This window comes from Amblyraja radiata, chromosome 20 (genome assembly GCF_010909765.2).
Source record: "Amblyraja radiata isolate CabotCenter1 chromosome 20, sAmbRad1.1.pri, whole genome shotgun sequence".
NCBI classification, from domain to species: Eukaryota; Metazoa; Chordata; class Chondrichthyes; order Rajiformes; family Rajidae; genus Amblyraja; species Amblyraja radiata.
In genome coordinates this window covers 32,235,311-32,257,403 of record NC_045975.1, presented here as the reverse complement: position 1 = coordinate 32,257,403, position 22,093 = coordinate 32,235,311, and the positions used below count along the sequence as shown (strand labels likewise).

Here is a 22,093-nt window from a genome sequence, read left to right as displayed (position 1 = left end):
GTCTTTCCCACAGCTCTAAAATTTAAGCCTTCATATATTGATCAACTTTTCTTTGCATTGTTCTTATGATTAATCTTCCATTTTCCTTTCATATGGTGTATTCCAAAGCACAGAAACTCATTCTGCAAAATATCTGTCCTCATTTAACCAGCGATACCTTTGTTAACCAACTTCAATCTGTGCTCTCTGGTTATTGACTCTTCAGCCACTGAAATAACTATTTCAATATCAACCCTATCAGCAGTACTCGTGAGTGAAGTCCTTTGTCTAATCCTCTATCCTTCCCTGCTCTAAGTGTCAGGCAATGCTGGCCATCATTCTAGTCAATGCCTTCTGAATAATTCTCTGGAATGTCGGAGGTCGAGGGAAAACTTGATAGAAATATATCAAATAATGAGAGGCATCGATAGCGTAGACAATCAGAACCTTTTTCACAGGGTGGAAATGTCCAACACCAGAGGGCGTAGCTATAAGGTGAGAGGGGGAAAGTTTTATGTAGATGTGCGGGTAAGTTTCTTACGCAGAGAGTAGTGGGGGGCTGGAGTGATAATGGAGTCAGATACAATAGTGGTGGTTAAGAGACCTTTAGATAGGCACAGGGAAGTGCAAGGAATTGAGGGATATGGATCATAAAGCAGATGAGCACAGTTTAGCATGGCATCGAGTTCGGTACAAACATTGGGGACCAAAGAGCCCATTCCTGCACTGCATTGTTTTATGTTCTAATATTTTCCAAGGATGTTGGAGCCTTCTGTAAATAATATGACTAGAATAAATCAATCTAAGGCCTTTTCAGTGGTTCATAAACACACAGCATTTTTGTTCCAAGACTCTACTTATAACTAATACAATCTCAAATTCTCTAACAGCCTTCTGAACTTGTCCTCCCACATCCAAAGATACATGTGCCTATAATCCCAAGTAACCCATCTCCTGTGGTCACTATAGGATCATATGATTTATGTTATGCCCTCATTCTTCCAACCAAAAAGCTTCTCTTTGTTACATTTCAACCACCATATTCCCACATATTTAATCAGTCTGTTGTCACCTCTTGAATTCTTCTTATGCTTCACTGCATTTCTCAGTTTCATATCACTTGCAGACATTTCAGTTATATCTGTGCACCCAAGACCATGCTAAGAATAATTTAAAAAGAGCATTGGTCCTAATTAGTGAGGAGCATCACTGTTTGCTTCTGTCCAGTGGGAAAAAGCCACCATTCACGATTACATGCTTTCTAGACAATTTTACAACTGTGCAGCATTATATGTCAAGTGCAATGCAGTATAAATGTGCTAATGTCTATTACATGGCATTACATAGTCATAGAGCGATACACCATGCAAACAGGCCCTACAGCCCACCTTGTCCACACCAAACAACATGCTCCATCTATACTAGTCCCACGTGCCTGCATTTGGCCCATATCCCTCTAACCTACCCTATCCATGGACCTATCTAAATATTTCATAAACATTGCAATGGTATCAGCCTCAACTACCTCTTCCGGCAACTCATTCCATACACCCATCACCCTTTGTGTAAAAAAGTTACCCCTTAGGTTCTCACCAAATCTCTCCCCCCCTTTCACCTCAAACTGGTTCTTGACTCCCCCACTCTGGGCATTTACCCGATCTATTCCTCTCATGATTTTGTAAACCTCTATAAGATCACATCTCTCCCTCCTGTGCACCAAGGAATAGAATCCATGCTGCTCGACCTCTCCCTATAACTCAGGCTCCCAAATCCTGGCAACATCCTCGTAAATCTTCTCTGTACCCTTTCCAGTTTGAAAACACCTTTCCGATGAAATGGTAACCAAAATTGAACTCAAATATGGCCACATTTAAAGCAACACATTCACCTCTTTTCACTTTCAGACATTTGTTTGAAGCTGTGTGTGCACTCTGTACTCTAACCAGATTACCCAATGCTTTTTCCACTACTTGGTCAAGTTAGTCAAGCAGAATTTGCCTTTAACAAGTCAATGCTCAGCTTCATTTATTCATTCTCTAAATGCCAAATAAAAGCTAAATTTAAAAGCCTGGGAAACAATAGTGTGGTTTACAATATGTTATTAATCTATGCCCCCTGCGTCTGATGCAGGTAACTTCTTCATGCAGTGCTGCATGCTAATATATACGATCGCAGCATAATATCATAATTAGCACAGTGACTAGAAAGGTGGCACAGTGGCGCAGCGGAAGAGTTGCTGCCTTACAGCGCCAGAGACCCTGATTCAATCCTGACTATAGGTGCTGTCTGTGTGGAGTTTGTACGTTCTTCCTGTAACTGCGTGGGTTTTTTCCGGGTGCTCTGGTTTCATCCCATACTCCAAAGACTTACAGGTTTGTACTGTAGATTACTTGGCTTCGATAAAAATTGCAAATCGTGTCTAGTTTGTAGGATAGTGCTAGTGCGCGGGTTGGCTGAAGGGCCCGTTTCCACGCTGTATCTCTAAAGTTGAAAGTAAAGTCAAAAGGGTAGAAGGCAGTCTGTGACACTAAGACACAGATGATGCTATCCTCATCCCACAATTTGTTTTCATTCCCATACTGCAGAAAGTACAGGACTGTAATGCATCTTTTACCCTCCATACAACATGACTTCATCTTTCTGAATCCCAGGAAGCACAACCTGGTGCCTCGATGATGGCAGAGCAATAGATAGAAGAGTGGAATACAGTGGATTGAAGAAACACATTCACTTCTTTTCACTTTTGTTGCCATCAGTTGTTCCCCACACTAAGTTTGGAAGTTGACTGAGATGCGAGTTCCTCTCATTGTACCTCTGCTCCTGCAGCCTCTTTAAAATTAGAGTCTTGGAGCCACACAACATGGGAACAGGCTGAGGTATTAAGCTGTTAGCCATGGAGACATTATTTCCGGTCTTTATTTCAGATTTCTATCATTGTGTTTTGCTTTTAAGGTCTATTTAATATATTTGTCCGGCCGTGAAAATTCAAGTTTCTGTCTAGCAGATTCTGTCTGTTCTCATGTAAACAGTTTATATTCTTGCCATTCTAGCTATAGATTCCCCAGTTCAAAGGATATTGTAGCCTGGAATGGTGTTTCTAACTGACGTGGCATTCTGCCAACTCTGCACCCTTAGCACATTAGCCATGGTTCCAATGGATGAATCCTTATTCAGCATCCTTTTCCTACCATTCCTATCTTTTTTCTATTGATTTGTTTGCAATTTTGTTTTGGGTTTCCATTTACTGTTCAGTTATAGTTTATCTCTCCATCCCTAGGGCCAGCAGGTAGTCACTTTGCAAAGCCTCATAATGGTAGTGCATTTTCTTTACAAAGGAAGATCTGCACAATGGCTTTAATCTTAAGAAGAACCGTTGTTGCTGCATAACAGCAATGAGGTCTGTCCCATGGTATTAGATGAATAAACTGCAAGAGGGGATCAAACAGTAATATACTTCAAAGGGATAAGAAAAGGCTACTGGAAAGGGCAAAGAGCTCATTGAATTCAAGACATGATACCTTAAGATGATACATTTGGATAAAAAATGTGGGAGAGAATAAGTTGTAAATGGTACAATTATACCTGGAATTATACCTGAAAGAACCAGGGATTCAGGCACATAAAGCTTTGATGGCAGCAATGTCTGCTTACAAAGAAATGAACAAAGTAAATAGGATTCTGGACATTATGAATAGAAGCATTGATTGCTGAAGTCACGGTTGCATTAAATCTCTATTAAAAAATGATGTAGAACACTGATCCAGCCGCAACTGGTACATGTAAATTTAAAAAAAGAAACATTACTTATGTTGGATATCTGCGGCGTAGCGGTGGTGGCGCAGTGGTAAAGTTGCCCGCCACTGGTGCTGTCTGTACGGAGTTTGTACGTTCTCTTCGTGACCTGCGTGGGTTTTCTCTGAGGAGTCCGGTTTCCTCCCACACTCCAAAGACATAGAGGTTTGTAGGTTAATTGGCTTGGCATAGATGTAAAACAATGTATCTAATGTACTATAGTGTTAATGTGCGGGGATCGGTGGTCGGTGCGGACTTTGTGGGCCGTAAGGCTTGTTTCCGTGGGGTATCTCTAACCTAAACTATCTCCAAACTAAAAACAGTAAATACGGTTTAAACTCAGGAGGCCGGGCAGCATCTGTGGAAAGTGAAACAAATACTGTTTCATGTCTAGAACCCTTCAGGGCAGTAAGGTTTTGGGTCTGAAACGTTAACTTTTCCCTGTTTAATTAACAGAGATATTTCCTTGGGCAGTTTACCCAGTGGTATGAATATTGATTTCTCCAATTTCAAGTAACCCTTGCATCCCCTCTCTCTCCGTCCCTCTCCCTGCTAGTCGTCCTGCTAGTGTCACTGTTGGTGTCCTTTTAGTATCACCTCTTTCATTAACCAGCAATGGACCATTGTGGGCTCCACCGTTCTTGAGTCGTGGGTGCAAGATGTGATTTGTTCAGTCCCCTTCCATATCTCTCGTTACCCTCTCCCCTGACTCTCAGGGTGAAGAAGGCTCTCGACCCGAAACGTCACCTATTCCTTTTCTCCAGAGATGCTGCCTGACCCGCGGAGTTACTCTGGCATTTTGTATCCATCTTCACAAAACCCCAAATCATTCTGTGATGTCCCTTTCTCGTGGCGAGGGAAACCCTTCCCATCAACTCCTTCCGCGGAGGGTTCCCGACCAGCGGAGATATCCAAGCTGGTGTGCTGTGTGCCATTATGGAAATTCTACGCTGGGAAGAGGGAAACGGCTTCGGGGAGGATACAAAATATGTGGGCTGGAGGGACAAGCTGCAGAATCCCTTATTGTTCCCGTGGAAGAAGATTTGATGGTAACGATTAAAATGAGAAAGAGTTCAAGTGGATTAGGAGAACCCGTTTCCAACGGTTGGTAAGAAGAATACACAGGCGTGGACAGATAGGCAAAAGAACCAGTTTTTCCATATCATACAAACTATGATATGGTAACGTAGAAAAAACTGTTATGCAATGAGTAACCGGAGTTTGGCATGCACTTGACGGTACATTGGTAGATGAAGAGTCAATAGTAGTCATGGAAAGGGAACTGTATGGATATCTGATGGAGTTGGGCCATTCTATGATAGATTGGAATATCCATGCTGTACCGGGTTGCCGCGCCCTCTACTGTATAGTCGCGCGATTTGGGAAAGGTTCTCTCAAGACGCACAGGTAATATATCACAGACGGAAATTTGATTTGGCGAATCTGTTAGTTAAGCTAATAGGAAAGGCAATCCTGCAACCAATCCACAAAATCTAGATACTCCCAAAATCTCAAGTTTGAACGGTGAAGGGCAAACTTTGTGTAACAATGAGACGGGCGGTATTATTAAACAAACAACTGGTGGATCCACAGTCGTGGATATTTCGGGGGGGGGGGGGGGGGGGGGGGGGAGTGGGCTGTTTAACGGGGGTGTGGGTGGCAGTGGGTGGCGAGGGCAGACATTGCCACCTGGACCTGTGGTGCGAGAATGTCGACCAGAAGTGATCTACAACATCGTCCATGCAGACAGGGTGGTAAATCCGTGGAATTCATTGCAACAGGCGGCTATGGAAGCCAAGTCACTGGGTATTGTTAAGGATTAGTATGGTGTCAGGGGTTGTGGGAAGAAGGCAGGAGAATGGGGTTGAGAGGGAAAGATAGGTCGGCCATGATTGAATGGCGGAGTAGACTAGTTGGGTCGAATGGCCTGATTGTGCTCCTATAAGTTATGAACATATGAAGACGTCAGACAAATATTGGCTGTGTCTCTTGAGACGGCGAATCCTCCGACTTTAGACGGACGCTCCCGTACTACGTTCGGGTCGGGGTCAAACTTGTTGCTGCAGCCACTCGTCCGTCTTTTCTTCCCGTTTGCAATCATTTTTCACTACTGTTCATCCTCACTTGCACTCATCTTGGTCCGAATGGGTCCGTTTTTCACTCTTCCCCCTTTCACCCCACTTTGCTTTATTGAACCTTGTACCGACAACTGTCTCTGCTACGTCTCTGTGACTTGAATGTCCCCCCCCCCCCCCCCCCACCACCACTCAAGGGTTGCTTTATTTCCGCCCAAGTTGCGCCGTTCCGCATTTCAACGGTACATATTCTCAGCGAATGACCTGTTCTCAGCCAGTTTACTGGTGTCTGGCTTCCCGATACATGTGCGGGTTTTCTCTGATAGCATTTTCATCCCTGACATTTGTAACTCTCCTCCCCCCTATTACATAACCCCAACCTTGGTAATGGGCCTGGTCCAAGACATCATAATACATTCTCCTTTCATCCCTATTCCATTCCATTCCTTTCTCGCTTGTAGCCACTGCCCCAGTTCTCAACCCTCTGCACAGAGTCACCTATCTACATGTCCAGCTGTAAACGGGTCTCTCTCTACAAAACTATCAGTTTAATGACGTGTAGCGTACACAATCTCCCACAATATGAAACATGTCAATAATAGATCGGTAGCTAACGAATGAGTGGACGGCGTCTTCATCCCGGGTGCTTTCCCATGAAAGGTTAGGGGAGGAGTTTCCACGTCTTGTGTCCAATTCGTGGGATTCACCATCGGAAGTTTTATCTCCCCCGAGATGGTGCCTCAGGGTGTGGGCTCCCAAATGGGATGCTTCTGGCATCGTGGCTAGCTTTTTATGTGCGGACAGTGTGAATTTCCGCAGAACTTCCTTATGTTTTTCCTTGTGTTTCCTTGTGTTTTCCCGCTGTGCACAGATTCCTCCCGCCTTCCAGTTCTTTTCTGGTAATGTTCCATCACGGGATCTTAAGGGGACTGTCACTAAGCAGGGGATATGATTTGCTTTGGCCGAAGAGCACCCGGGAACACATTTTGTGATTTATATCGATATCAATAGAAAATGCCCAGAAGTTATGTAATGTTAAAATTGTACAAGGCATTGGTGAGACCAAATCTGGAGTTTGGTGTACAATTTTGGTCGCCCAATTATAGGAAGGATGTCAACAAAATAGAGAGAGTACAGAGGAGATTTACTAGAATGTTGCCTGGGTTTCAACAACTAAGTTACAGAGATAGGTTGAATAAGTTAGGTCTTTATTCTCTGGAGCGCAGAAGGTTAAGGGGGGACTTGATAGAGGTCTTTAAAATGATGAGAGGGATAGACAGAGTTGATGTGATCAAGCTTTTCCCTTTGAGAATAGGGAAGATTCAAACAAGAGGACATGACTTCAGAATTAAGGGACAGAAGTTTAGGGGTAACATGAGGGGGAACTTCTTTACTCAGAGAGTGGTAGCGGTGTGGAATGAGCTTCCAGTGGAAGTGGTGGCGGCAGGTTCGTTGGTATCATTTAAGAATAAATTGGATAGGCATATGGATGAGAAGGGAATGGAAGGTTATGGTATGAGTGCAGGCAGGTGGGACTAAGGGAAAAAAATTGTTCGGCGCGGACTTGTAGGGCCGAGATGGCCTGTTTCCGTGCTGTAATTGTTATATGGTTATATGGTTATGAGATCAACTAGGATGCCGACTGAAGTGCATTGAAGTGCCTTCCAGGTGACCGTCCACAGAATGTGCATCTGTCGGGTTAGGACAGATACACCTGCACGAAGTCGCAGAACGATGCAGTCGTTTCCAGATTTGATATTAATTTGTGGGTTGTCCCGCGTTTTAGAGGGAGTTACAGTTGTTGGGAAGGGGGGTTCTAATGTATGAAGTGAACCCCGGCCACTTCCAGTATGTTCCACACATAAGAGTACTTCCAGTACTGGAAATGCTTCCATTTGGTGCGCAAAAGCACCAGAATTAAAATCAATAGGAACTATTTGTTCTAAATAGTTCTTTAATAAACTCGCCCTGCGTAAGTTTAATGCACCAATTATACCTCATTCCTCAACAATGTGGCACACCTGTGTATGTGCCAGCGTGTGTAGGAAAGAACTGCAGATGCTGGATTAAATCGAAGGTAGACACAAAATGCTGGAGTAACTCAGCGGGACAGGCAGCATCTCCGGCGAGAAGGAATGGGTGGCGTTTGTATCTTGCCAGTTTGTTTTGGACTAAATTGAAATTTGAAGTGCTTTTATATTTGAATCCTAGTGCTTACTTACGATGGACATGGTTTGATTACTTCTTGGCGAGGCTCGTTTGGCTAGACGCGTGTCTAATGTCCCTGTCCCACTTAGGAAATCTGAACGGAAACCTCTGGAGACTTTGTGCCCCACCCAAGGTTTTCGTGCGGTTCCCGGTGGTTTTTGTCAGTCTCCCTACCTGTTTCCACGACCTGCAACCTCCGGCAACCACCTGCAACCCCCGGGAACCGCACGGAAACCTTGGGTGGGGCCCAAAGTCTCCAGAGGTTTCCGTTCATGTTTCCTAAGTGGGACAGGGGCATTACTCTTATTGGGTTGAGAAATATTGTAACTGAGCATACGGACAAATTAGTTGTGCTATTAATGAGTTGAAATATGTATAGATTGTTGTTTCCTTTTTTAGGAGATGTAGGTTGCTTTGGTGCCGAATGGTTCTAACATGGATGGATTTTAGTTGGTTGATGAACTTGTTTCGGTTGATGTGCTGCTTGGATCCGTTGATCAAGGATATGTAAGCATTGTCCGGTGGATTGGTTGCAATGCCAATTTCTAATTAGAAATTACCAGGTACACTGAGATATAAATTACATTCACCGTCTCACGAATGGTGATTAAGATTTAGTTCGGGGGTAATCTTTAAATGTATTACTTATTATTTGACAATGATAATTGAAATTCTGCTGATGAACGAGGCACACGGACTTACAGTGAAGCCTGCCGCGGCTGTTAGTCACTGTCCCAGTTATTTCACGTTGATTAGTTGAGATTTATTAATTACACCTGGAAGGTGGGAAATCACTCTGTTGACACTGTGTACAAGAACGGCAGCGTTTTAAAATCATTTTTGAGCAATTTTTGATTAAAGGAGACAGATTTTTGAATATTATCTGGTGCGTTTAATTCTCGCAAACATTATGGGAGCACTAGGTTAAGGGACATGAAACTAAATGATCCATTGACCTGGCAAACCAATTCAAGACCTTCTATCGATAAGATGATTCCTAACAAGCCTTTCTGATATTTGCCGACGCGAGGTTAAAACAGATTTACATCCGTTAAAGACTTGTTCCAATGTGTAAAGGGGGCAGTTTTAGCAATAACTGTGAATGCAAAGGTTCATACATTTTTACTCAAACCAGTACCCGATTTCAGCAACACTGCACTGTGCAACTTTTTCACGAGGAACCGAAGTTGCAAAGAAAAACTTCTCAAGTCTGGTTATAGACATTAGTTCAAACTAACACCAGTAAAATATCAAAGTAAACGTACTAATAGGCAGCACGAACACGCCTGGAGAATTGCTCGTGCCCAGTCTAAATAGCGTGGTATCGTGTGAACCTTTCGGGTGCAGGGTGACTTTTTACCCATCTCAAAAAGGGAACCTGCTATAAAGTAACACTTACCAGAAATCTTCAGTCATCTCATGACACAAGGGCGATGATTTTCTAAGACGTGGTTACAATCCTTGGCAGCAGTTGACCAGAACTTCGGGGGTAAATGGTTAACTGCCCGCGTATCTGTCAGGTATCGGCAACCTTCATCCACTATTGACGCCAGTCGAACCTCTTCTTCCGACCATGTTCTTCTGCCTGTGGATGTATTAACCCTGCCTGCTTGGCGGTGTCGAGTTTGTTTGTTGGTGCTAAGGAGCAGCGGTTAAGTTGAGTTCCAAGAGCTAGTTGAGACTGAGTAAGATGCGATGCTGCTTCACCAACTACTGACTATCTGTTTTCAAACCATAGAAATACCGGCAAGCCAGCAGAGGTGATGTAATGCGTATACAGCCAATCACCACGGAGCCTCTCGGTCTCCCAGCTATAATATATACATTAACCCCACCGGCTACTTTACATTGATCATTGTAGGGCTAGACTACATATAGATGGTTCAACCTTCTCATCGAATTTATGGGTTTGGATACAGCTCTTTGTCACTAATTGACAACTAAACCACTTATTTTTCCAAAAGCTCTGTACACTTTTGAAAGCTCGTGATCTATGCTTTAATTAGCAAGCCTGTGAGCTATCGAGACAGACGGAGAGTATAGAACTAGGGCAATGATAGAGAATGGGAATAAAGAGACGCCCGTGTGATGCCCGGCTGACTCGCACATCTCCGAACTCCCAAGGCGGAGCTTCGAGTTTGCAGCCCATTGCCCGGCCCGGGAGGCGAGGGTGAGGGCGGGCGTGGGTGCGAAGTGGAATCATTAGATTCCCAAAAGAAAACTTTGCGAAGCCGCTACTTGCTTCTAGTCCGGGTAACATCGGGAGGGTGACACGCATTTCACCAGTCCCGTTATTAGACCCCCGCCTTCCTAATGCACGTGGGAGCAGCTGATGCACCGATCCAACTTAGAAGCAAAGGTCAGTCCTTGAAACTGTATAACAACGCTGGTCATCGTAGCACCCTTTCCTGGCACCCTTTGCACCGTTTAAATATCTGACAGCGCCATGGCAACAGGGAATTAATATCGCGGTTAACTGCTGTGCAGGAGAAAGGACATATGAGCACCGACGCTGTACACTACGACAGCGGGGTCAGACAAAAACTATTCAGGGAGTAACACCGACTTACTGTAGGGTTTTAAAGGTTGAAACTGATTTGAGCTGATGCCTGGCATATGCTCAGCTTTTTGACACGTTCGAATCTGCCAACTTCAATGCTTGCATCAAAACACAAAGTGCGGGAGCAACTCCGCAGGTCTGACAGCATCCGTGGAGGGAATGGACAGGCGACGGGTTAGGATACGCGAAACGCCGCCTGTTCCATTCTCTCCTCAGATGCTGAGTTCCTCCAGCACTTTGTGTTTGGATCAAGATCCCTGCACCTGCAGTTCCTTGTGACCCAGTGTTAGAATCATTCAGGATACAATTTACCTTAAACTACTGTAGATGTTGCAAACCTGAAATGTAAAGGGAGGCGGCTCAGAAAAACAAATAGTTACTATGTTGGGCAGCATCCGTGAAGGGAGGAACAAAGACAACGTTTCAGGTTGAAGACTTTTCTTCAGGGACACGCTGAGTATTTCCAGCATTCTCCGCTAATTATTTGTCCAATGCTGGGTTCAGAGGAGGTTTAGCTGGAGAAGTTGGTGAGATCAACTCACCCATTCGCGCGAGTCCCCTTTTCATGTAACGTAATGCCAGCTAATGAATTGTTGTGTTCCCGTGGAAACAATGTTGACGCCTATGATCTGTTTTATCTTTAATGAGGGGAACATCCATTAATTCACATTTTGCACGCACTTTCCTTGCTTCAAACTGCTGAAAGGTAATCTTTTCATAATGGTAAACCATAATTGCTAATATAACAGCAAACATGCCGCTGCGCCCAATCCGATCAACAACTCGAGTCTGAACTTCATTTCGCGTTGCATCTGACCCTTTCCAACAACCACCAACTAAATTAATCTATTTAGGGTTGATAGCGTTAGCGAGAGATGCCCGGCAACCAGGGAAACGGGCATTAGAACAAATTGTTGGTTCCACAGAAGATATTTAGAAATGTGAATCCCAATAGCTGAAGCAAAATATGAACGCAGGAGTAACTCCATGGATCATCTAGAATCTCGAGAGAACCTGGATAAGCGAGGTTTTAGATTGAAGAAGGGCCATGATCGGCAACGTGGCCCAGACATTTTTGTGCTCAGGATTCCAACATGAGCAGTTCCTTGTGTCCAGGTAACGACATATGTAAGATGTCTGATTTGTGTGTTACCAATCACTTCTGTTTGCAGCAACATACAGCATAAAGACAGAGTGACCTGTGCAACCCCACTCTTTCCCCTCCCCCTCCCAGTCGTTCTATGAGTTCCATTGTTCGCACCCCTATATCCCCTCATAATCACCTCTTCCCCAGAAACAATGGGCCATTATGGGCTCCTCCCTTCATTGGTCACCTATTGCCGGTCCTGATTGGTTCTGACCTTTTCCTACCCCTCCCCCCCCCCCCACCCCCCCCCCCCCCCCCCCCCCCCCCCCAATCTCTACTTTCAGTCTGAAAAAGGGTTCCGAGCCAAAAGGTCATCTATTCCTGATATCACCTGATGCTCTGAGTCCCCTTGGGCAACAGTGACCATAATATGGTGGAATTCTGCATTAGGATGGAGAGTGACACGGTTAATTCAGAGACTAGGATCCTGAACTTGAATAAAGGTGACTAAAGGTATGAGATGGGAATTGGCTAGAATAGACGGGCAAATTATACTTAAAGGGTTGACAGTGGAGATGCAATGGCAAAGATTTAAAGACCGCATGGATGAACTCCAGAAATTGTTCATCTCTGTCTGGCGAAAAAATAAAACTGGGAAGGCGGCTCAACCGTGGCTGACGAGGGAAGTTAAAGCCAAGGAAGAGGCATATAAATTGGCCAAAAGAAGTGGCAAACCAGAGGACTGGGAGAAATTTAGAATTCAACAGAGGAGGACAAAGGGGTTAATTAAGAGGGGGGGGGGGAAAGAACATGAAAGAAAACTTGCGGGGAACATAAAAACTGACTAAAAGTTTCTACAGGTATGAAAAATGGAAAAGATTAATGAAGTCACCTTATAGTCAGTGACAGATGAATTTATAATGGGAAACAAGGAAATGGCAGAACAGTTAAACGAGTACTTTGGTTCTGTCTTCACTAAGGAATATACAAACAATCTCCCAGATATACTAGGAGACTGAGGATCTAGTGGGAGGGAGGAACTGAAGGGAATCCACATTAGTCAGAAAATGGTGTTAGGTAAACTGTTGGGACTGAAGGCAGATAAATCCCCAGGGCCTGATGGTCTGCATCCCAGTGTACTCAAGGAGGTGGCCCGACAAATCGTGGATGCATTGTTGATTATTTTTCAATGTTCTCTCAACTCTGGATCAGTTCCTGTGGACAGGAGGGTGGCCAATGTAGCTCCACTTTTTAAGACAGTAGGGAGAGAGAAAACAGGGAATTATAGACCAGTTAGCCTTACATCGGTAGTGGGGAGGATGTTGGGGTCGATTATTAAATATGTTAGAGCATTACATTTGGAAAGCAGTGACAGGATCGGTCAAAGCCAGCATGGATTTATGAAGTGGAAATCATGCTTGCCTGATCTTTTGGAATTTTTTGGATATAACAAGTAGAATGGATAAGGGAGAGCCAGTGGATGTGGTGTATGTGGACTTTCAAAAAGCCTTTGACAAGGTCCCACACAAGAGATTAGTGTGCAGAATTAGAGCACATGGTATTGGGGGTAGGGTATTGATATGGATAGAAAACTGGTTGGCAGACAGGAAGCAAAGAGAAGGGATTAACGGGTCCTTTTCAGAATGGCAGGCAGTGACTAGTGGGATGCCACAAGGCTCGGTGTTGGAACCCCAGTTGTTTACAATATATATTAACAATTTAGATGAGGGGATTATATGTAACATCTCTAGGTTTGCAGATGACATAAAGCTGGGTGGCAGTGTGAGCTGTGAGGAGGATGCTATGAGGCTGCAGGGTGACTTGGATAGGTTGGGTGAGTGGGCAGATGCATGGCAGGTGCAGTATAATGTGGATAATTGTGAGGTTATCTACTTTGGTTGCAAGAGCAGGAAGGCAGATTATTATCTGAATTGTGTCAGAATAGGGGAGGGGGTGGTACAACGAGACCTGGGCGTGCTTGTACTGAAAGTAAGCATGCAGGTACAGCAGACAGTGAAGAAACCAATAGCATGGTGGCTTTCATTGCGAGAAGATTTGAGTTTAGGAGCAAGGAGGTCCTACTGCAGTTGTACAGGGCCCTGGTGAGGCCGCATCTGGAGTATTGTGTGCAATTTTGGTCTCCTAATTGGAGGAAGAACATTATTGCTATTGAGGGAGTGCAGCGTAGGTTAACCAGGTTAATTCTAGGGATGGCGGGACTGACATATGGTGAAAGAATGGGTCAACGGGGCATGTATTCGCTGGAAAGATGAGAGGGGATCTTATAGAAACATTTAAAATTCTTAAAGGATTGGGCAGGGTAGATGCAGGAAAAATGTTCCCGATGTTGGGGGATCCAGAACCCAGGGTCACATTTTAAGAATAAGGGGTGGGCCATTTAGGACGGAGAGGAAGAAATTATTTTACACACAGAGTTGTGAATCAGTGGAATTCTCTGTCACAGAAGGCATGTAGCGGCCAATTCACTGGGTGTTTTTAAGAGAGAGATTTAGCTCTTAGGGCTAAGGGAATCAAGGGATATGGGGAAAAGGCCGGAACGGGGGTACTGATTTTGGATGATCAGCCATGATCATATTGGATGGTGGCCCACTCCTGCACCTATATTCTATGTTTCTATGAGTTACCCAGCAGTTTGTGTCTATCTTCGGTATAAACCTGGATATGCAATTTCTTCCTACACACACACACACACAAAGAAAGACCATTCGGCATGACGTCAAACAGGAAGTAACTCTCTCTAACCCACGTTTCTCTTGTCAACATATTATATTTCATCCACCCACTTGTACGAGCCTAGCTGCAATTCTCATGCATTGCGTTAATCGTTTCCCACTCAGTATCCAATATAGTTGTGAGTTCCATATTCGGAGCAATCGGGTAAAAGAAACATTTCCATTCTTCTCATTACATAGGGCATTCTTCGCATGCAGATGTATTCAACTAGTAATTAGCATAAATCCTACACTAAAATGTGTTCAGCCTTCATCGAGTGTGAAGTGATTTGGGATGTCTGGAGGTTTTGAAAGTTAGCATTTAAAACTAATATTTCGCGGTAATCTAGATATGTTTCATGCACAAATCTACTTTGAGGGCTATCAGTTTAGAAAACCACACATAAAATATGTCAAAATTTCTAACGGTGTTTTTTGTTTACGCCAACTCTCCAATTGCAGGATGATCTTTCAGCGCTGTAACAATAAAGCCCATGTGTTTACACGGAAAAAGAATGAAACATTCCAATATGATCCCAAAGAGGAATCTGTATCGAGACGATACGAAACGATACAACTTTATTCATCTCCGGAGGGAAATTGTCTGCCGACAGTCACAACACACAACGTACACAAAAACTTGAAATCAAAGTGAAAACAAAATGAACTGTTGTCTGGCTGCCGTGTACACAGCGCCTTCACTGGAACAAATGAACAAACAAACAAACAAACACAGACCCCCCCCCCCCCCCCCCCCCCCCCCCGGGTCCCCACTGTCTTCCCCTGCCCATCGCCCGCGTGGCCCCACCGCCACCGAGGCTCTCGTTGGGGCCGCAAGACACTTATATCTAATCAGCAAGTGTCTATTTCCCCTTTTCACTAGTTGACTTAAGATTTAGTTAAATGGTTTTAGATTATATCTGATTCTCTTCGGTTAAAATTGAAAGCGGATTTGGCATGAGCCTGTGTTCGGTTGTCCTATGGCGTGCACTTCAGCACCCTGGACAGGGCCAACGATGCTGCTGGCGCTGTCTATGGTAATGAAGCAGTCAGCGTGGACATGTTGCACTTCAAGATCTCCAGAAGTTTGGAAATGCCCGAAACAAAACTCAATAATACATGCTGATTCCACGCCAGACCTATAAACATCGGGTCAACCTCTCAGTTGTATTCCCACTATACATATTAGATATGGGCATACAATCATGCTCTTCCATTCCTTATACTTGTACAAGGAATGGAAGAGTATGATTGTATGTCCATATCTAATGGTGCAAAATAAATCGCCTTTTCCCGTTGAAAAATATTAATAGAAATTATTCTTGACAGAAAATGTGTCCTTATCAAAGTTACCTTATATTAATGACAATTTGGCTATGTTGGCTATGTTGGCAAAATACTATCGGTTGCAGGATTAGACAGAAATGGTTATATAAATATATGTATCTGTTTCCACCCACATCCCGAAGGCATAGTTTAGTAGGTTAATTGACCTCTGTAACTTGTCCAAGTGTGTAGAGAGTGAACGTAAAGGTGGGATAACATAGAACAAATGCGAACGGATGATCGATGGTTTGGTGTGGACTCCCGTGGGCAGAGGTCCTGCTTCCATGTTGTATCTCTAAACAAAACAAATGCGATTGTCTTACATTTCCAATCAATTCACTGCACTCTTAGCACTTTCCAGCATTCTTAACACAAATGTTACAGAGGTAACTTTGGTCCCCCCCCCCCCCCCCCCCCCCCCCCCCAAACTTGCTTTGGAACTTTATACTAACAGCCACTAGCTAATAACAGCGATAATAGCGAATAGCCCATGGTCGTAAAATGAAGCATGAGAAATGCACATTTTATCGTTTTCCGGCCCGTAGGAAGGAACAACATAAAAGAATACAACGGTAGAGTTTAACTTGAAAATGAAAGCTAGTCTGGTGTACTGCCGCTTCAGTCGCGACACGTTACCAAGGAACACCGTGCGTTTTTAAAATGCCAAGTGCTCATACGGAATGATTAACAGATGTATAAATAAAAACATCATCTCGGTAAATCCGTGTATCATACGCGGTGCTGTATTATAATCTCCTCACTTCGCCCACTAGGAAGAGAGACAATTACACTTTATGAATGTGGGATACAATAATTGAGAAGATAGACCGCGATGACAGGCGAGGGAATGCTGAGCGTGGTGGTGGCAAAAGGCAAGAGAGTGCTGGGAGGGTGGTGTCGGTGGCGGTGTTGGCACATGGAGATAACTAACCACCACGGTTTCTGAATGGGGTGAAGCTCGCTGACGATGGAAGACAGACCTGGAGCTGGGATCATTCGGTGCAGCTATGAGCAAAAGTGGGTGAGAAGAGCGGGTTTAAAGATGAGTATAGGAAAGGAGAGACGGCAGGACCACACCTACCATGCACGTGGCAGTAAATGGGCGAAGCCCACTCTATACCCGGGGTGTCCTAAGCAGGACAGTGTGTGTGTGTGTGTGGGGGGGGGGGGGGGGGGTTGGACATTTGCCACATTTGGGCAAAGATGCCATAAAGTGTCAAGAGTGAGACCAACTAATTGGAAATGTAAGAAAAGGGCATTTTGCTCCAATGTTCGCATATATAGCATTTCGGTGCCGACCAACATGTCCTATAGATGGCATTGTAGCCATTCACTGGCCAATACCGCGACGTACCGAGCCGACACCTAGGACCAAATCTCCACGTATTAGTCACACAAATTCGATTAGTTTGAGTTAACTAAGAAGGTTTGTTTTAAATGCCTTAAATAGCCTTAAAAGTGGGCAATCTTTGTTACTATCAGAAATACTGAGAAATGAAATGAAGCACCAGTAACTAAGTACTATGTGGAGCGGCACCATCACCTTTGAAGTGTTTGACATGGAGCATCGCTCAGCTAACCGGTAGATTCAGAACAGAGCGAGATTGACAATGGGAAACAAAACCCGCGTGTTTTCTGGTCAACGTCTTCACATTCAATGGTTAATTTGATCTTCACAATCACCACTCAAATCCTACAGGGTGTGTTCAAATTCCTATAGGAATGTGTTGTGAAAATCAACAGCATTATATATTCCAATGACTCCCAAACAAGCCTCTTGCATACCATCAGAACATACACATACAGCGCTCATAACACGGGGTATATATGCCGCTGGTAGGATACACAGTGCCGCCCCACAGTAACACTCACACAACTCATGTATTCGGCAAAGTATTACTCATTTGCTCTTCCTCTGGTTGCATTAAGTTGCGGGTCACACGTATATTCCGCGTTCGCGCATGTATAGACACAGACCCCTCACATACAGACACATGCACAGATACACACTGCCCTACCTCACAGATACACACCGGCACATACACAGAGAGACACACGCAGACACATACAGCATCCCCTCCCCACGCACACACACACACACCTACACAGACATGCAGACAGACATAACTGAACACACACACACGGACACGCAGACACATACCAACACCAACGCCCTCATACACAAACATTTGCGACGTGTAGACACAAACATTGTTTCAACTGGTGTGTGTTTTCAAAATGCTTATGCCTGTATCGATGAATGCAGAAAATTTCAGTTTAGTTGGAGTATTAGATTAAACAAAAAGACTTAGACTTGCACGTTTGATTGGCCGTGTGTTCCGTTTTGGTTTAAAGAAATTTGCGACTTGGTGTGGAACTAGTTGAAACGGCTCCATTTACTCTCAACTAATAGGCGAACTGACCAGGTTCTGTTTCTCCCATTGCCCTCTATGCAAAAGGTGAATGAATATACCTGGTGTAAAGTGCCCGGGGAATTGCTCGCAAGCTTCAACTCTGCCAGACCTGGACTGCTGCCTCTCTCCTCTCTCCACACACCTTTCCCCCGGTAGAGATCTCCCCCCAGCTCACCAGTTGGACGTTCGGCGCTGGCAGATGGTTGAATTGTGAGCTCAGCCATCTGTTGGAGAGGGTTGTTCGGAGCCGGCAGCTGGCACTGAGATCGGCGGGGGCTCCTTACCTCTCTCCGCTCCCCAGGGCACAGGAGCTGCAGAAATCTAATTTAAAGATAAATAAAATATCAAAAAGATTTTCGCAGCTCTGATCTCATAGCATCCTCGGGAGATGTCGTCTGGTGGAAATAGTAAAACAGTTTTGACAAGGGTTGCATTAAAGGTCTGACGGGATCATCCACTCAAATGGGTGAACTCAACTAAACGATACCGAATATAGCTCTTCAAACATAAGAGCGAAAGGGCAGGGAGGATTCTAGTTGCATGTGACATAAAACTAATATTCTTCCCTTCTCTGTTCTTGCATTAGTGCGGCGCAGACAAGGTTAACATTCTTGGAGAGAGATAGGTAGCAAGCTGCAGATTCATCTAATCGCAGGGGATAGTCTTTGCATTTTATGCTTCCGTACATGTTATAGCGGTGCACTTTCTTTGCTGATATTTAGTTCCGATAGCATTTCACGGGTTATTCACCATTTAACGCGATTAATCTTCGCTCCTTCCTGATTGAGAAATTTCAGAGAATTGTGGACGGAGCACAGACCATCACACAAACCAAAATGTGTAGGAAGGAACTGCAGATGCTGGTTTAAACTGAAGATAGACACAAAATGCTGGAGTAACTCAGCGGCACAGGTAGCATCTCTGGAGGGAATGAATAGGTGACGTTTTGGGTCGAGACCCTTCTTCAGACTGAGATTCAGGGAAGTGGGAGAGACAGGAAGTGCAAGGTGTGAAAACACAGATCAAAGGGGATGTTGATCAAGGAAAATGCAGAATGGTTCATGTTAGCTGAGGTGAAGGTGACAATGAGGCCCACAATCAGTAAAATCTAATCAGGGGGACAGTGAAGCTAGTCGAAGAACTGGGATGGGAGAGCGATGGAGAGAGAGGGAAAGCAATGGTTAGTTCAATTTGGAGAAATCAATATTCATACCGCTGGCTTGTAAGCTGCCCAAGCAAAATATGAGGTGCTATTCCTACAATTTGGGTTGGTCCCCTTTGATCCAGTCACTCCCTCTTCTCATCAAGCAAGAGGTACAAAAGTGTGAAAACCCACATCTCCAAATTCAAGGACAGTTTCTTCCCAGCTGTTATCAGGCAACTGAACCATCCTATTGTCTCAACAACTAGAGAGTGGTCCCAAGCTACACAAAATTGCTGGGGAAACTCAGCGGGTGCAGCAGCATCTATGGAGCGAAGGAAATAGGCGACGTTTCGGGCCGAAACCCTTCTTCAGTGGTCCCAAGCTACTATTTACCACACTGGAAACCATCAGACTATCTTTAACTGGCACTAAATCGGACTTCATCTTGCACTACTTTTTTGGGGGGGAGGTAGAAGCAGTGCGGGCTGGGGAACGGAAATTTGGAGTATGAGGAAGGAAGATTGCCAGAGGTGATGAGATTAAAATAACAGTTTGTGAGATGATGGCCTGGTGTTGACCTCAGCATGGTAGAGGTTAGCCTGCCAGACTCCAACGACACCTCCATTTTCGGTGGTTTAATAACAGTACGCGTACTGTACTAGTTTCACTGTTGTTCCGTTGAGTTCCACTGGCTGTATAACTCATTATAACCTATCCAACAGCCAACAATTGACCTTTGTGTACTCCATATTTATCTGATTAGTGTTTTCTGCAAATTTTCCCTTTATTTGTCCTAAGTACCATATATATGGTTTGCCTTTCCCCTGACTCTCACTCTGAAGAAGGGTCTCGACCCAAAACATCACCCGTTCCTTCCCATCCAGATATGCTGCCTGATCTGCTGAGTTACTCCAGCTTTTTGTGTCTGTCTTGGGTTTAATATCAATGTTGGGATTGTTGCCGAGTGAGTTTTGAACATAACACGCTTTGTTTTATTTCCATTGATCATTGCTCTCTCCAAATGGGCCAGGAATTCGCAGAAACCCTCTCTCTCCCTTTACACACCAGCTCCAGGAATGATTAATGAGACGAAGAGCAGAATTCTAGGGGAAAGGGACGGCATGAGTGAGGAGACCGGGACTGAGAGAGGATGGCAGGCACTGCTTTGGACCTTCCTCCCACTGGCCAACTTCACAGCAGAATGCAACTCCTAGGACTCCACATCTTTAATGAAAACAAGCAGTGCAGTCTGCAAATGTATAACGGGTATCTTGCATTCTCTCGTGAGGTTTGTATCTTTTTATTAAAGACCCAATTTTCTCCCTTGCCTGTCTTCCTTTGTGCTGTGCTACATTCTGCTGCACATGCTACTGCTCACTGTGATAGACTTCTGCTTCATTAACCTGCATTAAGAAGGAGCTTGCTAAAAGGTATAGTATATGTTTTATCACTTGGGAGGTCCCAGAGTAGTCCACTGGCAATACATTGCCGCTTTCTGTTCACAGAAGTGTAATTACTGTAAGTGAATGCAATAAATGGAAATGGGGAACAAAAACAAATGGGGAAAACATGGAAATGAACTACCATCTACCTCATTGGAGACCCTTGGGCTATCTTTAATTGGACTTTCATGCGCTGAACGTTATTCCCTTCATCCCCATCTATACACTGGAGGGCTTGATTGTAATCATGTATAGTCTTTCCATTGAAGGGATAGCACACAACAAAAATACTTTGCACTGTACCTCAATATACGTGACAATAAACTAAACTAAATTAAAGAATTAATGTTTGAGGTCAGAGTTTTTGGGAAACAGAAAAAAAATGATAGTTTTGAGTTGCAGAGAAGGTGATAGAGGGATGGTTAGGACAAAGAGATGGATCGGCTGAGACCAGCTCCAGTGTGTTGGTTGGGGGTGATTATGTCGCTTCTGTGTTGTATTGTTACTGTAATAACAGGGTTGTGGAACATGGCCAAAGGCTGTGCTAATGAAGAGAGAAAACCCGAGGTAAAATCAGATGGATGACTTACAGCATAAATGCCAGTTCTGGTACAGAAACACAATGCAAGTTGTCCAAAGTATTAATCAAATCAGATTGACTTTAACAACATTTCCAATTATTAGTTAATCTGTTTGTTTTTGGAGATATTGATTGACGGATAGTATTAAGTCTATCAGATGACTCTCTGTTTTGTTTTTGAGTAAAGTTATGGGATCTTTTATATGCACCCGAATAGTTCAGATTCAGATTCAGAAAACTTTATTGTCTGTCGTAACAGAAAATCTTCTTTGACGTGGCTCAACATACAACCAGGACAATGTACTGATAAGCAGTCATACAACACAGATTTCTGCGAGCACACACAGTGTGTATAGATCTTAAAAGCAAGTATAAAGATTAAAAACTGTAAATATAGACAAGATAAAAGTTGTGGATACGTGTAAAGTGACAGTGCGTCAGGGTTAATTTGTCCCTTGTTCATTTTTTATTTAAACTGTTTATGGCAATGGGTATGAATAAGTTTTTGTGGATGTTTTTCTTGGATAGGGGGACTTTATATCGACGGCCTGATGGCAGAAGTTGGAAGGACTTGTGCAGGGGGTGGGTGGGATCCTGTGTAATGAGGTTGGCTTTCCTTTTAACTGCCTGGGTGTGGAGTACTGATAATTGATTTTGAGTTTTGCCAGTTATTTTGCTTGCTTGATTAATGATCCGGGAAAGCTTTGATTTGTCTTTGACAGAGGTGAGGGTGAACCAGGATGTGATGTTAAAG

The 22,093-nt window shown here is 44.0% G+C and overlaps 1 protein-coding gene across 1 annotated transcript in view; it reads right to left on the bottom strand.

The window, feature by feature from the left end:
• Positions 1-9,744, bottom strand: part of chrm4 (cholinergic receptor muscarinic 4) — a 63,083-nt gene extending 53,339 nt beyond the window's left edge. Inside the window, exon 1 of the mRNA XM_033039202.1 lies at positions 9,454-9,744. The gene's annotated coding sequence lies outside the window, so the exon portion shown is untranslated. The remainder of the gene's footprint in view (positions 1-9,453) is intronic.
• Between the last annotated feature and the right edge of the window lie 12,349 nt (positions 9,745-22,093).